This window comes from Heterocephalus glaber, unplaced genomic scaffold (genome assembly GCF_053883595.1).
Source record: "Heterocephalus glaber isolate CG9 unplaced genomic scaffold, H.glaber_assembly_v1.0 deba00001555, whole genome shotgun sequence".
Classification (NCBI taxonomy): domain Eukaryota; kingdom Metazoa; phylum Chordata; class Mammalia; order Rodentia; family Bathyergidae; genus Heterocephalus; species Heterocephalus glaber.
The window spans coordinates 3,688,685-3,709,049 of NW_028258346.1; positions in this window are offsets into that span (position 1 = coordinate 3,688,685).

The following is a 20,365-nucleotide window of genomic DNA, read 5'->3' on the forward strand; positions in this document are numbered from 1 at the left end:
TCCCCATTCCTAGCCCTCCCTTCACGCCCTCCACCCTTCCCTATTTACAAAGACTTTATTTCCATTTCTCCATTTCTCATCATTTTTTCCTTTCCCTTCTTTCCTTTCCCCTGCCCCTCCCACTACCCCTACCCCTTTGGACCTTTTCTTCCTATTTTACATTATCGATTATTCATTCTAATCATTGGTACATTTTAGGTATACAATATAATGACATTCATCTTTGGAAATTTGCACCTTTACATAGTCTCTCTTGGTTCTTATTTTTCACCCTTTCCCAGCCCTCCCTTCAACCCCTCCATTCCTCCCTATTTACAAAGATTTTGTTCCTATTTTTCCATTTTCTCATATTAATTCCATTCCCTTCTATCCTTTCCCCCAGCCCTCCCACTTCCTTCCCCTTTGCCCCTTTTCTTCCTATTTCACATTACCTATTATACATTTTAGTTCTTATTTACACTTTCAGTTTCTCACACCAGAGAAACTATTTGGTATTTACACATGTGTGTCCTATTTATTTCACTTAAGAGTATCACCTCAATGTGCATCCACTAGCTATAAATGTCTCTAATTTCTCATTTTTGATGGCTGGGTAGTACTCCATTTTATTTAAAAAACCACATTTTCTTTATCCAGTCTCCAACTGATGGGCATTTGGGCTGTTTCCAAGTTTTGCCTCTTACAAACTGTGCTGCTATGAACATGGGCACACATATATCACTGTGGTATGATTCTAAAACTAGGCCTGTATCTCTCACCATGCACTAAACTAAAATCAAAATGGATTAAAGATCTAAATATTAAAATAGAAACTCTGAACCAGTTGGAACAGAGGTTAGGTAGAACCCTTGAAGACATCGGTGTAGGAAAAGATTTTATGAACAAAACCTCAGTTACCCATGAACTAGCACAAATAATCAACAAGTGGGATCTCTTCTTATTAAAAGGCTTCTGCACAGCAAGAGAAACCACCAGCAGTGTGAAGAGACAACCCACAATGTGGGAAAAAATCTTCACCTGCTCTTCCTCAGACAAAGGTCTACTATCTCGAATCTATAAAGAACTTAAAAAGATCAGACCTCCCAAATTTAAAGACCCAATCCGAAAATGCGCATCTGAAATGAACAGACATTGCTCAGACAAAGAAGTAGAAATAGCAAATAAATACATGAAAAAATGTTCAACGTCACTGGTCATTCGAGAGATGCAAATGAAAACAACGCTGAGATTCCACCTCACTCCAGAAAGAATGGCTGCTATCATGAAATCAACCAATAACAAATGCTGTCGGGGCTGTGGGGAAAGAGGAACCCTGCTCCACTGCTGGTGGGAGTGTAGACTGGTGCAACCACTGTGGAAATCAGTGTGGAGATACCTCAAAGAACTAGGACTGGAAGTCCCATTTGACCCTGCTATTCCACTGACAAAACTTAAAATGTCTGGCAACACTGAACATTGGCCAGAATATGAAAAACGCAAACTCTCCTCCCTATCGGTGGGAATGCACATTGGTATCAAATACTTTAGAGGTCACCCAGGGATCTTACTGCAGTGGACTGAATGTTTATGTTTCTCCAAAATTCACATCTCACATCTTGAAATCCTAACCCCCGAGGTGAAGGTAGTAGGAAAATGAAGAGGTCACGAGGGCTGAATCCTCATGGATGGAATCAGTGCCCTTACAAAACAAACTCACAGAGCTTCATTAGCACTCTGCCATGGGAAGACACAGGTCAGCTTCTGTGAGCCAGAAAACAGACCTGCCTCAGCTCCAGATTTGGCATCTCAACCTTGGATGTCCCAGCCCCCAGAACTGTGAAAAATAAACTTCTGCTGTGTAGAAGCCACCCAAGCTATGGTATTTTGTCAAAGCAGCTTAATGGACTAAGACATTAAGAAAGACAAGATGGGCAAAGCCCATAACTCAGAAATTCTCTTCCTACTACGCATCTTAGGAAAACTCTTACGCCTCTGCCCAGCACAAAGCAACAGCTACAGAGCAAACAGCAACAAACATGAGTCTCATTGTCCACCGAGGGCCATGCAAATAAACTGCAGTATTGTCGCACAATAGAATATGCTGCAGAGATGAAAGAAATAACTAAATAAACCAGAGCTTCACATGCTGACATAAGACATCTTTTAAAAAAGTTTTAGAATAAAGGAAAATCTCAGAAGGATATATACTACAATATCTCATTTGAATACATTTTTAAAATAAGAAAAACAACAAAATATGTTGTATGGGGGGTCTTATAGAAGGGATCAAAGTGTAAAGACATTGGACAGAATGGCGACTATCAAAGCTGGTTCGGAGGCTGAATCCAGAGTCAGGGAGGTGAATGTGGTCTGAGGCTGGCCCACAGAAGCTTTCAGCCATTCAAGTAATATCTTGTTTCTTAAAGTAGACAGTTGGTAAATGGTTATTCATCAGAGTGATCTGCCTGCCTTTTTGTATATCTAAACTGTTTTCTATAAAGAATTAAAATATATACATATATCTAGAGTGGTTGATGCAATTTAAAACAACAGCTATGCAGGGCTTTGTGGGAGTTAAAATGGAGTTTCCTGTCCCCTTTCTGGGCTCAGAGGTGCCGCATGAATTTCTAGCATCTTTGTGGAGCCTCCAGTTGCCCTGTGTCCCTGGTCGTATTCAGAATGGACCCTAATGTGTACTCAAGCCAAAAGCTTTGAAAGAAGATGTTTTACCTTTAGTCTTGGGCATCAAGGGTAAGGACCATTATCCTCCCATGGGGACCAGCAGGAGAAGCGGCTGAAAAGGACAGAACAGGCCAAACAGACCCCATTTTTAGTTCTAAGGTTGGCAACATCATAGACTAAAGTTCATTATTCTGGCCAGGAATGCCAGGGACTTTGGGTCTTTATATCCAGTACACAAATAAAGCTGAGTTACCCACTCTGCCCTCTTTATTCCTCCACCCCACCCAAGCTACCAGGCAAGCGTCTCTCTGCAACTGCGGGGAAGTGTCATCATAGATCCGCAGGGCAGGTTGTCACTTCTTGTAAGATGTCAACACAGGGGGTGCTCTTGAGGTCTGCCACTCCTTCAGCTCTGCTTGTTCCAAGGAGGAATGTAGAGGAGTGACAGAGTCACCAGAAACAGGAAGAACTGTCTTTGAGTGTGTCCTGTAGAGAAAAGGAACCCTGCCCTGTAGAGAAAAAGACCAGGGAGGAGGATAGAGCCACCCTGGAGCTGCTCACCCAACCCAGGACAGTGCTCCTAGCAGATATTTGTCCAGACATGGACAATATCTGGTCAGACATGTCTCTGGCTTCATTATCATCCTGACCACGACACCTAACAAGGTCAAATCTACAGCAATTTGGCAAAACAGACTGTATAATAAACTTAAGCCCAAGGTTTGGGAGAGACTAACATAGCATGGCTGGCGATTACCTGATGCTAAAAATGCAGGAGTTCTTTGTAGGGTAGTGAAGAGGGGCTGTTGTCTGGTCCTAACTGAGCTGCAGCAGTTGTGGGAACCCTCTCCAAAACACCCAAAGTCTTGTGAATGCGAGCTTTCTTCTCGCTGTGTCTTAGGCAGCCCTGACCCAAAGATGAGGGAGGGAGAAGGGAGAAGCTTGACCATCAAAGTGAGACAGAAAGAGCAAAGGGGCAGGGCGCCGGAGTGGGAGCACAAACACTGGCTCAGTTGTGCTGCAGGAGGCGGGGATGTCAGCCTCCCCTTTGCCCCAGGGATGCACAGGGCTTGGCAGTGGGAACACAGCCCCTTGTACCACATCATCTGCATTGGGCTCCTGACTTTGCCATTTACCAGCTTGATGGCCTCAGGGTTTTATTTTAAGCCTCGCAGTGCCTCAGTTTCCTCAAAAACATCCATAATAGAAACTGTGGCGTGAAATGAAACTATGACTTAAGTGTCTCAAGGTGCCATAGAGAAGACCCAATGTGACATTGGTGTTTGGCCAACTGGGCCGTGAGGTGTTCCAGTCGTTCCTTCCTCACCTTGACACTACTTGGACCCCGTAAAACTGCTGAACAGCCAGCACCTCTGCCCACCTGTCACCTGGGTGGAGAAAGGTAGGTGGGCTGGGACCTCACCCCCGCCTGTGCCCCCTACCTGAGGTTGGGAACCAGTGCCACCATGCCAGAGGCTGGGTCCAGGCACTGCTGGCTTCTTGACCAAGTTCTTCTGTCTCTTGGTAGGACCCACTGTGCATACATAAGGGGACACCCAACGGTGGACAGGGCTGGTTGGAATCTATCCTGTCCTCTCCCACTGGGAGTAGGAGGGGGTTGTAGAAACGAGACATGTCTCTGACACTCTTTCCATCTCTGCCCACATCCCAAGTTGGGGCTCTTGTCCCATTTTCCCAGAAATATTGCTGATCGATACCTGCCTGGCTCTCAGCTTAACACTTTTGCCTATATCACGTTTTACTCCTTCCCAGATCCTTGTGGAGTGGCTGCTAATACTATTGCACATTTTATGAGGTTAAATACAGTAGGGAGCTTAAGTGGCATAGCCCCATCTTATCTCCCCTCATACCCTTCCTATTTAGCCAGGGACTTCCTTCGATCTGTCAATCTTCCACCCTTGCTTGTTCTGCTGGTCTCTCTGGCAGGGGCAGGAGGGCCTGGAGGAAGGAGACAGCTCTTTATCTTTTCCACTTCTTTTCCTCTTGGCTTCCTGACAGCACATAAAATGCTTCATTCAGAGCCAAGTATATAGAACAAATGTTGCTAACATTTGCTAGCTGTTGTTATTATATTGTATTTATGGACCCCACTCTATTAGATCCTGGTAGTGAGCAAAGAATGTGACATAATTCCTGTCCTCCAAAGGCTTACATTCTGGTTCTCAGGGTATATGTGATGGAAAAGGTCCACACCCCACAGTAAACTGCAAATGCATCCAGTGACTGCTGACATAGAAGACAAGGAGAGAGAGCCCTAGACTAAGGTCATTTGGGAAACCTCCTAGGGGAGGTGAGAAAGATGGAGGAGATTTCAGAGAACAGGGTTGGGCTCTGATGCACGGGGTATGAGAGAGAGGAAAGTATTGCTGAGAATGGTGAGCTGTGTTCTCAAGACTTCATCATGACAAGGATCTGAGTAAGAGGGCCTCAGGGACAGAGCTTACCGCTGTGATCAGTGGCCACTATGTGTTGGTGAGGACAGGAGCCCCATGCACAGTATCACAGGGCCGTGGAGCAGGAGTGTGGAGTCTGTCTGCCCAGCACCTGACTGTGACACTGATTGGCTGCATTTCATCACTGATGTGCACCATAGTTTACTTAACCATTCAGTATTGTTGGGCTTTTAGGTCTCAATGTTTCACTATTATAAATAACATGGCAATAGACATGGTCTTGACTATCAAAGAGGCCTACATTTGAATTACCTCTCTGCTACTTTTTAATGGTATCACCACGGCCAAGTTCCTTAACCTTTCTAAGTCTAGGTTTTGTTATCTATAAAACAAGGATGGTAATGCTGCCTGCTTTGTGGAGTGGTTATAAAGGTCCAGGAAAACCACTGCTAAGTTTTAAAATTATACTTATGTATAAATTAACAATTTTCTATAGTTTATATCTGGGATGTCCCCTGAAGGCTCCTGTGTAAAAGCTTTGGTGCCCTGCTTGGAGCTGCTGGGAAGTCATGCCCCCTTTAACAGGTGGAGCCTGATGGGAGGATGTAGGCCATTGGGAGCATGTCCTTAAAGGGAACTCTGGGACCCTGGTCTCTTCCTCTTTTCTTCTTTTTCTCATCCTGCTGTGAAGTGAGTGACTTTGCCCTACCATGCGCTCCCACCATGACAAACCACCACAGGCCCACGAGTGACAGGACTGACAGACCCCAGACCTCAACCTCTAAAACCATGAGCCAAATAAACCTTTTTTCTTCATAACATGATTACCTCAGGTAACAGAAAGCTGATAAGCACAATATTTGACTGGTGCTGATGTTTATGGTGTGCCTGGCACTGTTCTAAGTGCATTACATTTTACTGTGATCCTCACAACTCCCTTAGTAAGATGTTGATACTCACATCCTCATGTGTGTTGTCCTTCGGAGAGCTGCAGGATGTAGTTGTGAGAACTGCCGAGGTCACTAGACAGTACAACGACAGTACTAGGTGCTGGTGGTCGGGTCCCAGATTCCACACTCGTACACTCCTCTGTTCCAGCACTCAGTGTTTGTTGCCCCTGTCATTATGATGCTATGGTTGGGGTTGTGGCAGGGTCTCTCTGAGGCTGAGGGAGGCTCTCAACTGCTTCTGGCTTTTAAACCTCCTGCTAGAAATGAGGAAATGCTGAAATAGGGTTTTAAAAACTGTAGTGCCTTTTAAATGTTTATACTAAACATGTTCACACTAGCAAATGTTTATTAAAAATACAAAAATGCAATTCCTTAAAGAACAATAGCCACAAGAGAGATCCCAGGCTGTTCGCCTCATAGCCAGCTCTGTGGCCCTCACCACCCCTGTGCCACCCAGGGCTTTGGTGTCAGGGGCTGGGTGAGGACTGGGAAGATCCACTGAGCACAGTGACAAGCCCTGGCCTTGTCAGTCTTCTGTAAATCTAGTTTGGGGGAAAGAGTATGAAAATGACCAGCGGGGACTTGGCATGCAAAGTAAATGCTAATTGCCTCTGTGTAAATATTAACATTCTACAAACCTTCCATTCTTTACAAATGCACACTCACATAGCTGGTTGTTATTTTAGATTCCAAGCAGAGCTTTAACATTTTTTCAAACAGGTGCCATACTATTTGCTCTTGGGTACAAATGCTAAAATCACGACCTCACCCCTCTCCCTCTTTCTAAATGAGGATGTAGAATAGAATTCAGTAATTACCTGTTAAACAAATCCTATATGCAAAGTCTGATGCTTGAGGCTATAACATCAGTGGCATTAACAATGGTAGTGACATTTACAACAGCTACTCACTGAGCACACACCATGCCAGACAGGCTGGCTGATTCTATGCAGTATTTCTGTTTAACCCCATGACATCCTTATGAGGTCAAATCATTATTATATCAGTATTTCATAGATGAGCCAGTTGAGGCTCTGAGAGCAAGCCTAACAGATGCCAGGTCTGGTGGCTTTTTGTTGGGAATCTGCTCCTATTGAAAGGCCCTGATTGAAGCACAAGGTCAAAATATCCTTTTATGATTAAGTTTTGTCACTTGTAAAATGGGAAAACTGCACTAGATTATTTCCACATTTCCTTCAAATTTAAAACTTTCTCTCTACCAAAGTCATTTCATATAAAGTAGAAATTTGTCTTTCCTCTGGGCCTCTATTTTTCCAACTTTTTATTGAAGTTTACATGCATTGAAGTTTATATCCAATTATGGATTGAAACCACTAAATAAACCCTTGAACTAAATAAACCCTTCCTCCCTTAACTTGTGCATGTTGGGTATTTTGTCTCAGCAATGAGAAAAATGACTAAGACAATATTCATTGAGCATTTGTACTTGGCTAAAATTATGTGAGTCAAGAGGATGAGAAGACAAGCTGCAGACTGGTAAAAAAAAATTTGTGAAATACACATCCAATAAAGGACTATACATCTGAGGAACTCTTAAAACCCAACAATAACAACCCAAGCCAGATGTGGTGCACATACCTGTAATCCCAATACTCTTAGAGGCTGAGGCAGGAGGATCACAAAGTTGAGCCCAATCTAGACAACTTAGTGAGACTCAGTCTCAAAATTTTAAAAGGCAGGGGCCGGGGATTTAGCTCAGTGGTTCTGCCGCCTGCCTCACAAGCGCAAGGTCCTGAGCTTGATCCTCGGTACCAAAAAAAAAAAAAAAAAAAAAAAAAAATTAAAAGGGAGGAGAGCAGGGGAGACTGGAGATATATAGCTCAGTGTGAAGGCCCTGGGTTCAATCCATGGCACTGCAAAAAGAAAGAAAAAAAAGGACAAAGAAAGGAAAGGAAATAAGGCAAGCAGGCAGGCAGGCAGAAAGGAGGGAAGGAAGGAAGGAAGGAACGAACGAAGGAAAAATTAGCAACCCAATTAAAAAATGAGCAAAAGATCTGAATATATATGCAGACATAAAAAAGCACGTGAAAAGATTTTTGACAGCATGTGTATTAGGAAATTGTACATTAAAACAGCAATGAGAAGCTGGGTGTGTGGTGCACTCCTGTAATCCCAGCACTCTGTGAGGCTGAGGCAGAAGAATCGTGAGTTCAAGTCCAGCCTGTGCAACTTAGAAACTTAACTAGACCTTGTCTTAAAATAAAAAGTAACAAGGGCTGGAGATGTGGCTTATGTGAAGATCCTGGGTACAATGACCAGTACCACAAAACAAACAAAATCCAGCAAGCAGGTACCACTATACATCTATTATAGTGGCCAAAATCAAGAACATGGATAACTCCAAGTGCTGGTGAGGATATGAAGAACCAGGAACACTCATTTCTTGCTGGTGGCAAAGCAACATGAAACAGCCATTGTCAGGGGGAGTTGGGCACTTTACTACCAAACTAACCACACTCTTACCATACTATTCAGTAATCATGCCCCTTGGTATTGCCCCAAAGGAGTTGGGAACATCTCTACACAAAACCTGCACGTGATGTTTACAGGAGCTTATAACTGCCCAAACTAGGAAGTAACCAAGATGTGCTTTTGAAGGTGAATGGATAAACTGTGGTATGTCTAGGCAATGGGATATTATTCATTACTAAAAGGAAATGACCTATCTAACCATGAAAAACTTGGAGGAAATTCAATTGCATACGACTAAGTGAAAGAAGCCAATCTGGAAAGATGACATACTGTATGGCATCAACAATCAAGGGCTGCCAGTGGTTAGAGGATGGGAGGGATGAACAGTGGAACACAGAGGAGTTTTAGGGCTGTGAAACTACTCTGAATGATACTGTAAGGTGGATGCAGGTCCTTATAAAAATGTGCAAACCCATAGAATGTATGGAATGTACCCCATCAACAGTGAGCCCTAATGTAAAGTAGGGACTTTGGGTGACAAAGAAACGTCCATGCAGGTTCACTGACTGTAACAAATGTACCATTCTGCACCAGATGTTGACAATGAGGCAAGGGGTATATAGCACCTCTGTACCTTCCACTTAACAGTTTAAACTTACAGCTGCTTTAAAAAAATAAAAGCTATTTTTTAAAAAATGATGCAGATTGAAAATTGACATCAGGAGGCCCTCATTCTAGCCTTACCATTCTAAGACCTGAGACAAATTATTTAATCCTTTCTGAACAATGAAGACATAAGAAGTGATAAAAATTGCTTGCCAGTTTCAGTTCCAGATCCTCTGTAATGAAAATTAAATTCAGCAACCTAAATCATTTCACAAAACATTTTGTCTTTGCCAAACTGAATCTTCTTTATATTTAATTTTCCCCTGTGACTATGGGAAGAAAAGTTAATCAGATTATAATCATGTCTTAAGGCCTCTGACCACTGTTAATAGTACACACAGCATAGACGTCAAAAAAAGAATTGTGAAGAGAGAAAATGCTCCTTGGTTACCCCAAGCTGCCCTTCCCTCACACCATTTCTGTCTACTGGGAGCCCAAGGCCCTCTTATCTTCCTTCTCTTTCAAAGACCTGCTGTCAGGAACAGGCCTCTCTAGTTCTTTCCCCCGGGGCACCTCTTCCTGTCTGCAAGGAATCATGATGGCCACTTCGGGTGTGTGTGAGGCATTCGGACCCCGCTCGGTTAGGTCTGTGCAGCTCCTTAGCTGGAGGCTGAGATCCTCAACAGCCAAAACCATATCTCACCCTGAGGACGGACTCACTTTAGCATTTCCAAAAAATGTCAGTCACTGGCAGAGCTGCTTCATTAGCTTTCTGTGAAGTACAACTGATCCTTGTTATTTGTGGATTCTGCATTTTCAAATGGACTGCTAAAATTTATTTGTAACTTCAAAATCAACACTCACAAGGCTTCGTGAACAAAAAATGTGAGGTATCTGAGGCTCACATCCCCTGCTGAGGTCAAATAAGACAACTCTGCCTTCTTGTCTCAGCCGTTGGATCCTAAGTAAGGGTCTTTTCTGTGCTGCACTGATGTGCTAATTGCCACACCTTGCGCTTTTTCCTGTTTAACAGGCCCTCAAGCCTAGCGCTGAAGAGCTGTCCTGTAGCAGACGTGATGCACATGTTAGAGAAGCTTGAGGCAGGAGTTCTAGTGCTGGTGGCTGTGAGTGCAATGTTAATGACTCAACTACGTATAGTATGTAAGGCGTCTTTAAACAGAAACACATAAAACAAGGTTATTTGTTGATCAGAATTTTGGAACAAAGCGTTGAAAAAAGTCTGATCCTCACTTTCCCTAGGATCAGTGGCTTGTGGTAAATTTACAGGTCATTACTATCATAAATTATGAGAAGCAAGTGTATTTGCATTTTTACTGGTAAAGAAAGGCCTGAATCTATAGGGATCCTCTGACCATCATGAGCACACAAATTTATTCAGTCCAAAAACAAGGTAGAAGGATGGCCTACTCTCAGTGTCCCTGATCATGCCCCACCCTGAGTCCATGGGGTTGAAAACGTCCCACGCAATTGTCCCCAAAAGCAAAAATGGCATCCAGGTGTCTCCTCACTCTCCAGCCTGTTGTTTGTGGGAAATTGAAAGTAAAAGCCAATTCTTTTTAGCACTTGAACTCCATTACAACCACCATTAATGAATAATTGGTTTCTAAACCAATTTAATGTGAGAAAAACAAAATAACTTCTTACCTAACCCTCAGGTCTACAATATTCTAAATTAAGATTCTTTATTAAAGATTAAAATATAGATTAACTGTTAAAATGTAAATTGTACTGAAGTTCCATAGAGCTCATTAGAAGATTAATATTGAGCAAAATAGCTCTTTACTACTCAGAAAATGCAAATAAAAAGGCTTCAAAATTTTGCTACTTATAACTTGAATCTGGGGTCTGTTAATTTGGGATGTTTCTTTATTTTTCCAAAGGGGCCAGAAAGATGAGAGAAATAACCTTAAACCCAAAGAGCAAAAATAAAAATTATATATGTGGCTACTGCAATCATTTCACTGAAAAGCTAAGTGGTATACAGTATTAGCTTCCAGTGGCTGCTGTAACAAATTACCACAATGTGGTCTTTTTGTTAAATAACAGAAATGTGTTCTCTTATGTGAAGATTCTGGGTTAAATCCCAGGATCTGGAGTCTGGAAGTCTGGAATTACTATCATTGGGCCAAAATCAGAGTAGAGCTGTCCTCCCTCCAGAAACTCTAGGAGGGAAACCAATCCGTGTCACTTCCAACTGCTGGTGGCTGATGGCATTCTCTGCTGTGGCCACATCGCTTTCTCCTCTTCTGTGTCAGATATCCCTCTTCCTCCCTCTGAGGAGAATGCATGTGATTGCACTTAACACTCATCTGACTAATTCAGGACGATCTCTCCACTCAAGAGCTTGATCGCATTTACAAATCCATGGGAAGTAATATGCACAGGTTTCAGTGATTAGGGCATGGGGATTTGGGTAGAGAGGGACATTATTTAGGCTAACCTAAGTCGTAAAACCAATATTTACTACATCTATGTGCCAGTAACGCTGCTTGACAAAAATGAGGCAGATGCCTAGAACAACCCTTCTCTGTTCTGAGCCCCCATACTCCGCGGTCAATTATGATTCTTTTATTCCACCAAGGAAGGTCATAGCTAACATTCATAAGCTCCTGCCCAGGGCCTGCTCCCATTTTAAGCTCCCACGAACTTCCCCACAGGATTCTCACAACTACCCTATGAGCCAAGACCATTCTATGTCCTTATTTTACAGATGTGGCAAAGGAAGAGGCTAAATGCTTGTTAAGAGAATAGCAAGCCATGTGTGGTGATGCACTCCTGTAACCCCAGCACTCTGGGAAGCTGAGGCAGGAGGACTGCACGTTCAAGCCCAGTCTGGGCAACTGAGAAATCCTGTCTCAAAATAAAAAATAACAAAGGGCTAGGGAATTGAGCTCATGGGAAAGGCTCCGGGTTCAATGCCCAATACTAGAAAGAAAAGAAGAACAAGAACAGGAAGAGAAAGAAGAGGGGCAAAACTTGGGATCCCCCCCCCAACACTGCCTGAGGTCCCTGGGGTGCACCCTGGCTCTCTGGAGAAGTCAGTCTCACAAGACAATGGACACCATTGCTGCAGGTGGGCAAGAAGCCACCAGCTGCAAAACTGGGACTCCGTGTTACCCCTGCTCAGAAAGCAGGAATCTCCTAAGTGACTCAGAGTGGCACAGCTATCCAGGTCACCTTAGGCTGCTAAGAGAATTCAGGCAAACCTCCCCCTTCTGAAGGTGAATGGAGTGGATCTAACTCCTACCTCCTTTCGGTATTCGATTCCCAGAGTTTCCCTGCCTGGCTGCTGGGGGTTGGTGAGGTGCACACAGCAGAGAGTGGCAGGAGCTGCAGGTTCTTTCACACTGAGCTCAGCAGCTCAGGACCAGGAGGAACCCCGTAAATGCCCAGTCTCATGGCCAAATGGAGCACCTGGGCTGTGAAATGGTTTCTCTGAGCCAAATGGTGCCGGAACTCTTTGTCTGCAATCATAACTGCTCCTCTGGTCTCAGTTCCCTCTTCCTTTCCAGCTGTCCACCGTCGTGTATCAAGCACCTAATACCCTACACAAGGCATGGATGGGTTGGATGCTGCTCATGGAAAGGAAGCTAAATAGGTTTCTTCCCAGCAGCAGAGTGTAGAGTCAGGGCACAGAAAAAGAGGAGTGGATAGTTTATCCCAGGACACTTCAGCTAGAGAGAGCTATTCATTCATTCATTCATTCAGCAAAAATGTGTGTGGGATCCATGTGGATCAGGCAACTAAGGACATTAAAAAAGGAAAATAAAAAGGTATCTACACTATCCAGAGAGAGAGAGAATCTGATGCTTTTAGGGGAAGCTGCAGATGTTGCTTAATTTGAAAGACAGGAATCTTCTAGGCCCAGTTTGAGGAGGATTTCCAGGCAGTACAGAAGCTCTGAAGGCTGACTCTGGGGGCCCCGGTAAGAGTTGTGATAGATAAGCCTGAGATTTAGGGCCAGAACCTGCAGGGGTCTGAAGGCCAGGCAAGGAATTTCAACCTTGATCTCCTTGAAGAGTTTTTATTTTTTAATAAAGAAAAAGTTCATTTTCATCACAAGAAACACTCAGACAAATCACACAATACATACCAACAGAAGTTTAAAAATGTATTAATGCATGTTCTATTGCAGTTTCCCAATATAGGTATAATTGCCTTTTAAATGAATAATGTATATAAAAAGGAAAGCAATACAAATTTTAAAAATTGATTGTTTTGCGTGTATCACTGTAAATCTGTTGGTTGTGATATTGTACTATGATTACAAATCATGTTACCATTGAGGGTAACTAGGTAGAGGGTTAGGGTTAGTATTTTTTAAAACCTTATGTGAATCCACAATCATCTTGAAGCAAAGGCCTTGTTTTTGTTAAATGTATACACAAAGAATGAAGTCAGAGAGCTCTTCATCAAAAGGGCGAACACCGTTACTGTAACACAACACAGTGGAACTGGCTGGCAGCTCCTGAACACCTAGGCATGCAGCTGTCTTGTGGGGCATTAGATGTGCCCTTGGGCTCTTAGTGGTCTGCAGTCTGCATCTCACTGCAGCAGAGCTGGACACACTCAGGATCTGATACAGGTCAGGCAGATAGAGCCACCCAGGTGACCGTGGGACTCCATTGAAGAAAAGTGCGGTTGCTGGACTGTGGCAGGGATCTGGACTCTCTCCTCTCCCAGCTTACTAATGAATACAATTCATTAGCACCTAAGAACACACCATGAAAATTGCACAATAAACAAATATGAAGTAAGACATATCCTGCTATTCAATTCATAAAATGAAGTATTCACTCACGAACAATTTAGAGTTTAAGAGTTTCTTCAAAGGTATTTGACAGTGGAGATGACATGTTCAAAAGTAAGACCCACTCTCTCAAAATAAAAAATAAAAAATAAATAAATGGGGCTGTGGGTCAGTAGTGAAGCCCTTACCTAGCATGTGTGAGCCTCTGGATTCAATCTCCAGAATCACTGAAAAAAATAAAAATCATGGGGGAAAGTCCCTGGTAGCACCCTTGGCAATTTATTGAAAAGTGGAGGGAGAAACAATAAGAAATTCCAGTGAGGCAGCAGTGGTGATGGAAAGAAGATGAATTCCGAAATTGTTAAGGAAGAAAAAAATTGTTATTTAATTGACCATAAATCCCTAGTGGAGTTTGACCTCTAAACCTATTAGGGTCAAATTCTGTTGCAAACAGAAACCTAAAAAGAATGGTTTAAGCAGGACAGACATTTATTTCTCTCTTATAAAAAGAAGCACAGAAATAGATCCATGGCAGCTCCAAGATCATCAGGGACTTAGGCTCTCCCCGTCTTCCTGGTCTACCTTGCAAGCACATAGCTTCTATCTTTTAAGTTACCTTATGACCCTAGATGGCAGCCAAGGCTCTGCTATTGTGTTCACAATCCAGATGCAAGAAAGGGTGAAGGCAGTAAGCAAAGGAGAAAGCTGGGTTGATAACTTTACAAAACCTTTCCCAGAATTCCCGTATAATGTTGTTGTTTATGTCTCATTGGCCAAAGCATAGGGTTACATCAACTAACCAACTGAAAGGGGAGGAGAGGCAATGAGACATCCTAGCTATTTCATTAGGGATGAGTCACTTTGGTCCCTTTATGTGTTATATGCAGATGTTCTCCAAGAGCCTCACACACTCACAGGTGGGGCCTTTGGAAGTGTGATTGGATCATGGGGTGCTATGGTGAAATGTGACGATAGGAGGTGGGGCCTGGTCAGAAAAGGCAGATCACTGGGAGCTGACCTGGAGGTGTATTTCCCTCCTGGCTCCTTGTTTCTCTGTACTTCCTGACTTCCATGATGTGAGCAGCTTTCCTCCACCGAGGCCCTTCTGCCATAACTTTTCTGTGGTTAAGCCTGCCAAACATGGACTGAAACTTCTACAAACCGTGAGCCAAAAGACTCTGCTCCTCCTTTATGCTATGGGTGTCGGGTATTGTGTCCCAGCGACAAGAAAGTGACCAAGATAGTCCAACTTTGCAGAGAGCTTCCTCTGTCCCTTGGAGACTGCCTCACTGGTGCACGACCTCCTTGCCCTTGGAGCCTAAGCTGCCTACCGCAATGGCTATCTATATGAGAATACTCCCAAGAGCAAAGTGACCTGCTCCTTGGGCCACCTGAGGTTCCTGTGAAGGGCTATTCTGGCTGCAGGGCCAGGGATACTGTTGGGTCCCATTATGGCATGACCTTTCCTTCTGGCCACTCCTACCTTCCCTTCTTGGCCACAGTGCTGACCTTCAGGCTCTCTGTATAAACCTGCATGCTCGCCTGCTCCCAAATCTGCTTCTGAGGAAGGTGTATCTACTGGGAGACCAGGCATGCAAATTTTCAAAAATGAATGAAATGTTTATATTTATTAAAAATGTAATAGGCTGAAAAGACAGAGAAACGCTGTGTGCATGTTGCCTGTGTGCTGTCTCCCGCTTGCTTCTCACAGTGTCAACACCCATGGTTACAGCATGCTCAAGTGCCTCCCCATCACCACCCATCTGTTGGAGGTTTGGAAACCAGACAACACTCACAGTTAAGCCGGCGTGTGAAGAGAAGGGAATGAGTGTTGGATAAGGGCTGGGTCTTCTGAGATGTCACATGCCAGAGTGTCCAGGTGCAGATTTTCTACCACTCAAGTTGTGCCTAGAGCCCTTGTTGGTTTCTTTACTGGTTCTCCGCTGGGCTCCAGATAGGTGAGATCTGGCTCTAATCACAGTCAGCCAATAGCAGGGAAAAACTGCTCTATTTGGTGTTCTGCTGCAGAAGTCAATGATCTTTGCTCTTCCTGGTGCTCATAGAACACAGCCTGAAGACAACCTCTCCACAGACAGCCTTCCCTGGAACTCCCTTCACATGTCTTGAAAAGCTCATTCACATAAATCTTCACTCAGGATTGAAGAGGCCCTTGCCAGGCACTGTGACACATGCCTCGAATCTCATTACCCTGGGAGGCACCACAAGTTTGAGCCCAGCCTGGGAAACTTAGTGACTTAGCAAGACCCTGTCTCAAGACTGAAAAAATGGAAAGGGCTGAAGATGTAGTTCAGTGCAAAGCCCTAGGTTCAACCCCTAGCCCCCCCCCCCCCAAAAGTCACCTGGCTCCCGGGTGTGCGTGGGTGAGGGGTACACGTGACTTGTGCAAGGAGATGGCAGAGGGTTGGCAGAGGGCTTCTTCACTTCCTAACCATTGTGGATCAGTGGTCTGAACACATTAGGTGGTGCTGAAGGTCTGTTAACCATGGTTTTCCATTTCCATGACTCAGACCACACCTCACACATAGAGTTCAAAAGAACAGATCCAGTTTGGAAAAAAAAGAAATCTGTGGCAAGAACTGGGAACTTTGACTCTCATTTCTTTGGGGAGTTTACATTTTAAGTGAGCAAGTGGCAGATGTCAGTGACACATCTGCATGTGATGGGATTTTTTTGGCTCTCTCTTCACAGATCTCTATGGCTTTTCCCATTAGTCTCTGCCAATGATTGATACTGCAGTCTTTATTCACTGGATTTTAAAAATTAAGTTTGTGCTAACACTTGTCTCCAGATGAGCTCTCTTCAAGGCAGTGTAGTGAGCAGTCCATAGCTGTTTTCTTCTGGTTTATTTTAGGGAGTACTAAAGATGGATGGATAGACAGATAGACATACAGACAGCTAGATAGATGCTAGAGATAGAACCCAAGTCCTCACACACTAAGCACACACTCTACCACTGAGCTACACCCTCAGCCCCTGTAAATATATTTGCACTGAGACTTTTATTCATTTTTGAATCTGCTAAGATCTGCTGCAGAAGAACCACAGGTTGGTTTAGCAAGACCCTATCACAAAATATGAAAGAAATATTTATAGGGCTACAGATCTACCTCAGTATGAAGGTCCTAGGTTCAAGCTCTAGTACTACTGAAAAAAAAGAAGATTCAAAAAACTAGAGCTACTGGAGGAGACAGTCAACGCATAGACAAAAAATAACAAGTTGAGATTTAGGTAAAGTACTTGAAAGAGGAGCTGTAATTCAAGCAACTAAATATGATTTTCAAGTTAATGCCAATGGAATGTGAAGAAGGGTAGGAGAGTCAGTGTTCAAACCAAGTTAGGTCCTGAAGGATCAAGTGAAAGAAACAGCTGAAACCACAGAGGCAATGCAAAGAGTTGGTCATCACCATGAATGAAGAGAGATGATCAGCAAGTAAACAAGGCCAGAACATTTCCTCAAATAAGCAAAGATCAGGATGTACTTTTGGAGGTTTAACCAAAAAGCCCAGACTACACTGAAGAGGAGAAACACCCCAGCATATCTTGGTAGAATTTCTGGATTCCAAAGGAAAGCTATAAATGTTTCAGTTTCACAGGTAAAAAGAACCTGAAAGGATTAATCTCCACTCTGCTGCATTGGAAGCTAACCCTCATGGGCTTTTAACAAAAAGGAACAAGGCTAGCTAAGATTCCTATGCTAGCTGAGATCTCCTCAAACATCAGCAGGAAGGGAAGATATTTGGGGTATTTAACAACTCAGAGAATATATTCTGCCCATACTCTATCTAGAGAAAATACTAAGATTGACTCTAATGAGACAACAAATAAATCAGAACTGAGATTGTAATATGTATGGAGAAGCTGAGATGGGGTGGGGAGGGGAGCATTTAGAGTCAAGAACCAGATAAGAATGTCCAATATTGGTTCCACCGCTCCCAGCCCAGAAGGGACTTTGGGCCACCATTCCACCGCTCCCAGCCCAGAGATAGGGGGTTCTGGGCTGCTGTTCCACTGCTCCCAGCCCAGAGGTAGGGGCCTCCAGGCCACCATTCCACCACACCCAGCCCAGAGGTAGGGGTTTCTGGGCAGCCATTCCACCACTCCCAGCTCAGAGGAGGTGAGCCGTGCAGGCACCAACAGCAGCACCCCCCTCCCCCGTCGAAATGAGAAGACACATAAACAAGTCTCAGAACCAAACTTCCAGATCACCTACAGGAACCCCAAAGGGAAATGAGATGGAATACTTTGATATTCAACCAGCTGGACTCCCTGAACTGGCAACAAAAGGGGATCTGGCAAAATGAAATCAGAAATAATTTCTCAGACAACAGCAGAGATTGTGCTGCTAGTGCAAGACATGATTAATAAATCTAGAGGGGAGCTGAGGAACATGATGGAAGCCCAACATAGGAAACAAATGGAATCCATAAAACAGATGCAAACAGATTTCCAGGTGATTAAAAACTCCATTGAAAGTCTACACAGCAGAATGAGCCAATGTGAGGACAGAATTTCAGATATAGAAGATAAGATTGCAATTAGTGACCAGGAAAAGAAAAATTGCTTCAAAATGGTAAGGGACCATGAGAAATCAATCCAGCAGCTGCTAGACAATGCAAACAAAAATATCATAAGACTGATTGGAGTCAATGAAGAAACACGAGAGAGTGCAAATGACATAAAAAAGCTCTTCACAGAAGTAATGGCAGAAAACTTCCCAAGCAGGGGAAAAGAACTTGACATACAGAGAAGTGAGGCATATAGGACTCCAAAGAGCTTTGATCAAAAGAAAATCTACACATAGGCATATAACTGTTAAGATGCCAGAAACCCAACAGAAGAACAAAGTTCTATAAGTAGTAAGAGAAAAGAAACAAATCACATACAAAGGAAAGCCCATCAGAATCACAGTAGACTTCTCAACACAAACCGTCAAGGCAAGAAGAGCTTGGAGTGACATATTCCAAGTCCTAAAGGAAAACAGCCTCCAACCCAGATTGATGTTCCCTGCAAAACTATCTTACAAAATTGATGGAGAAACAAGATACTTTCATGACAATGAGCACCTTAGGACCTTCATGAATACGAAACCACAACTCCAAAAAATTTTAGACAATATCCTAGGAACAGACATTGAGGATCACAACCCCAGGAAGCCCAGCAGAATGAATTCATCAGGCATAACAAGAAATTAAACACAAAGGGGGAGAATCACCCTTGAAAAAGTCATGACAATGATAAGTCAGTATGTATCAGTTATAACCATCAATGTTAATGGTCTCAATTCACCAATCAAAAGAAATAGACTAGCAGAATGAGACAAGAAGCAAAATCCAACAATATGGTGCATAAAAGAAACCCACTTAATTCAAAAATAAACTCATATATTGAAAGTTAAAGGGTAGAAAGCAATATTCCATGCAATGGGAACCTGAAAAAAAGCAGGAGTAGCTATCTTCTTGGGAGATCAAGTAGATTTCAAACCAACACTGATGAAGAGAGACAAAGAGGGACACTACATCCTTGTAAAGCGAACAATCCAAGAGGAAGAGATGACAATAATAAATATCTATGCACCAAACATTAGTGCACCCAACTATGTAAAACAAATACTAATGGACATGAAAAGTCATATATGTACTAATACAGTAGCAGTGGGGAACCACAATACTCCACTGTCACAGATAGATAGATCAACTAGACAAAAAAACAAGCAAGGAAACACTAGAACTCAATCAAACTCTTGAACAAATGAACTTAACAGATGTTTACAGAGTGTTCCACCCCACAAAATCAGAATACACATTCTTTTCAGCTGCACACAGGTCATTCTCCAAAATTGACCACAAACTTGCACACAGTACATGTTTAAGTGCAAAGGAATTGAAGTTATCCCTGTATATTATCAGACCACAGTGTGATGAAATTGGAGATCAATAGCAAAAGAAACAGGAAAAATTTCATAAACACATGGATATTGAATAACACACTTCTGAATAACCAATAGGTCTCAGAGAAAATTAAAGAAGAAATCAGATAGTTCCTTCAATTAAATGACAATGACAATACAACATATAAGAATCTATGGGATACAGTGAAAGCAGTGTTAGGGAAATTCATAGCAGTAAATACACATATTAGGGAAACAGAGTGAGCCCAATTAAACAACCTGATGCTGAACCTCAAGCTTCTAGCAAAAGAAGAGCAGAACAATGCCAAAGCTCATACAAGGGAGGAAATTATAAAGATCAGAGCAGAAAGCAATGCAATGGAGACTAAGAGAATGATACAAAAAATTAACGAAGCCAAGAGTTGGTTCTTTGAAAAAATAAACAAAATTGACAAACCCTTATGTAGGGAACAGGGGAAGGGGACGTTACCAGAACCTCTGCAGTAAGTCCTAGTCTCCTGCGAGCCACAGCAGCACACGGCGAATTACAGGAAAGGTAGAAAAATGAGAAGCTGAGCTTTGGGTCTGATTAGTGCTGCTCTGGGCAGCAAAGACCAAAGCC